We start from the raw sequence: 3,774 nt of genomic DNA on the forward strand, positions 1-3,774 counted from the left end.
TCCGCTTCTGACTCCAATGTCCACATCATTAATGAAGATGTTGAACAATATGGGTCCAAGGACAGAGCCTTGGGGGACCCCACTGGTTGCAGGACACCATGTTGAGTGACTGTCATCAATTACTACCCTCTGGGTCTGGCCAATTTCCCAGCCAGCGGGTCGTGGTGGAATCAAGGCCACAATTGGCCAGTTTTGCCAAGAGGTGTTCATGGGATACCAGATTGAAGGCTTTTTTGAAGGTAAGATATAGGACAACAATCTCTTCTCCCTTGTCCAGGTTATAGGTCACCTGGCCATAGAAGGAAATGAGATTGGTCAAGCAACACCTACCCATAACAAACCCGTGCTGATATCCCTTAGGATGCTGGCGTCGGCCAATCCATTAAGGATGGCCTCTTTAATAAATTTTTCTAAGATCTTCCCCAGGATATAAGTCAGGCTGATGGGCCTATAGTTAGCCGGATCCACTTTCCTCCCTTTCTTGAACATAGGCACCACATTGGCCTTCTTCCAGTCTTCAGGCACTACAGCAGAGTGCCTGGAGTTTTTGTGCCAGAGGCTAGGTTATGATGCTTGCCAGCTCTTTGAATACCCTGGGGTGTAGATTGTCAAGGCCAACTGACTTGAAGGTATCCAGCTTCTCAAGGTGTTCATTCACAAGGTCAGCATTAATGGAGGGCAGGGGATCTCCCTCACCCAGACCACCCTGTCCCGTGGTGGGCATGGGCATCCTATGGGACTGATGAAAGACTGACGCAAAGTACACATTTAACAGGTTGGCTTTTTCCTGGACATCAGTTGTCAGTTGCCCCATCTGGTTCAGCAATGTTGCCCTTGCTTTTCCTCTGGCTCCCCACATATCTGAAAAAGGACTTTTTATTGTCCTTGATGCTCGAACCTAGTTGGACTTCAGTTGCAGCCTTGGCTTTCCTGGTTCGCTCCCTGCAGGACTGGACCAGTGCAGAATAATCCTCCTTGGAGGTGAATCCCATCCTCCATCCTTTGTAGGCCTTTCTTTTTAGCCTCAGGAGGTCTGCTAGATCCCTGGAGAGCCAGGGAGGCCTCTGTGCCCTCTTGCTGCCTTTCCTCCGAGATGGAATAGACTTGGCTTGCGCATTGAGGATCGCTCCCTTGAGGAGCAACCACTCTTGCTGAACTCCCCTGTGTCCCTGGGGTCGTGGTCTCTTAGGGCCTCACTGACAAGCCTCCTGAGCATGTCAAAGTCAGCTTTCCTGAAGTCAAGGACTTCCATGTTGCTGACTGACTTGCCACCTTTACAGCGGATGGTGAAGGTGCCCAGCTTGTGGTCACTGTCACCCAGCTTTCTATCGATCACTAGGTCGCCGATTAGGTCATCCCCAGTAGGCAGTACCAGGCCGAGCAGCGCTTTACCTCTCATTGGGATATTACACTGGGATATTAAGAAAGATATTAAGTTCATCCTATTAAGAATTACATACGTAAAATTTTAACACTACTGTTCTATTTAAAATATTTTCAGTTTCTGAAAATGTAATTGCCAGTCCTGGCAAAAAAAATCATCATTTTGGTCATTTGTATAATTTACTTAACTTCCCACCTTGCACACATATATACTGGGGGTAATCTCATTGCACTCTGCTTTGTTTAACCACCAAAAGGCTCTTCTGCTGTAGTTCTACAAAGAAAACTGGATGTAAGTAATAAAAAAAAACCCGACCAGCTGTAACCACTGACCTAACACAACGTTAATCATAAGTGTTACCCAATTGTTGCTTCTACAGCAGCTACTTTGAAATAAACACATCAGCTTGTTTATGCTAACTGGTCTTTGTTCCAAATCTCATTAAAACATATTGTCCTATTTGTTTTTATTGGCAACAAGTTGTCACAAGTTAAAACAAAACAAAAGCAAAAAAGTCCCCAAACCTTCATTCATTAAAATTAAATGATCATGTTATTAACATAGGTTTAATTTTAAACCAATTACCAGGGAATGTAAAGTGTAATAAAACTAAAACAAAAAGGAAATGATGATATGGGAAGTATTTTCAGGCAAAACAAAAGCCTTATAATTACTTGAGCATCAGTTACTACAATTAGTAAGCCACAACATGAATAATTTAATTTTAGAATTTGACAAAAAAGACAAGGCAGACTGTCTAATGAATTAAGACTCATACCACAAAACACCAAACAGTATTTAATAGTAGTTGCTGTAGTTCAGTATTGCAAGGCAAAAATGGATTCCAAATAACCTAAGAAAATACACTGAAGGCAGCACATTAACAAGCATTTCCTACAAAGGCATTTGGTGTTTAAGCAGCAATGATGTATAAAGCCCATTTTTAATTTGCTAACAGTTTCTAAAGATTTCAAAATATGCATTGTTGGGAAAAGAATATGAAGGAGCTTTTCTTTATCTTCAAATATAAGAGTGATTTTGGTGTTTGAAAACATTTTTCAAACAATACACTGTCTTTCTGTGAAAATATTTTGACTTATACTGAGAGTTAGGGAAAACAGGAGAAAGGAAGGGAAAGGGTCTCCGTTAAGAGTTTTCACTGCATACTGTTTAAATTCATCGAAGTCAAATCAGGATAATTAGCAAGGATAGCAACTTGAATATCCAGTTTTCAAATTCGATAGCAAAAGCTATGGAGGTTCATGGATAAGCAGAAGCTGCCTAAACATGAGGCAGTCAGGTATCTGGAAAGGAGGTCACAAAAATAATTCAAGTGCATGGTTGACCTCCCAAGAAATGAGAGAATGGGAAAACTTCTTTCTAGATGAGATGACCTGAAGGCTCACTTTCTATATAACTAAGGGAACCCTCAGGAATTAAAAAAAAAACAATCAAACCTGTCATGGTCAAACTTAAATGGCTATGAGTGGAAGCCATCATTCCCTTAGCTTCATTGAAATGAGAGACTTTACTCAAACTGATAAAGCTTTCACTAAACTTTAGTACAGAGGCCATGGCTTTCTGAAAGATGTCTAGGCTTTTAGGTCTTAAACAAAATAAGTCTTTAGTAAGAAGGTTAAAGTATAAGCTGTTCAGGGCACAGGGCACATTTTGTTTAGTTTATATTTGGAAACAGAAGACTGCCTTGAGCACATGGTAATGGTTCATACAAAACCCAGAGGAAGATCTCCTCTTCAGACTCCTTATTGCCTCTTTCAACTATATAAAAGAATTTGCAAAGCTAGCCAAAGTGGGAAGATAGAAAATGGAAAACCGAGCAAAGTGGGGAACAAAGTCGCACAGTAACAGTTACCAACTACCTAAGTACTGGAGTATATTCTGCTACAAGTGTCTTCCTTCAATGGAAAACCAGAACTAGGATAAAAGTTAGAAAATTCTGTCCATCCAGGTACTTAATTCCATAATTCATCGCCATTATTTGTGAATATTTAAAACTGCATGTCAATCCCAGGACAACCTACAGACAGATTCACTATTTCATTCCCTCCCCTCCCCCCCACCCCCCACTATTTCAAGCATCCTTTCTTTTGGTTTACATGAACATGGATGAATCATGTGTCAAGACATAAAAAGAGTCCATTCTTAGCACTCATGGAATCAAATTCCACAGCCCTGAGCATACATGAAAGAAAAAAAATGCTCTTCTCATTGCTGATAACTACATAATACCAAATGATCACAAGCATTTGTACCTGGAGAGAAGCAACATTCCTGAGATAGCTCAGGCAAGATCTATATGGAATTCCAGAGGGAAACCCATGTAGTGGTTGGAGAGCTGAGATAGTATGCCTTTGACAATCGGAGTTATC

Source organism: Crocodylus porosus, unplaced genomic scaffold (assembly GCF_001723895.1).
Source record: "Crocodylus porosus isolate Cpor-Errol unplaced genomic scaffold, CroPor_comp1, whole genome shotgun sequence".
Lineage (NCBI taxonomy): Eukaryota > Metazoa > Chordata > Crocodylia > Crocodylidae > Crocodylus > Crocodylus porosus.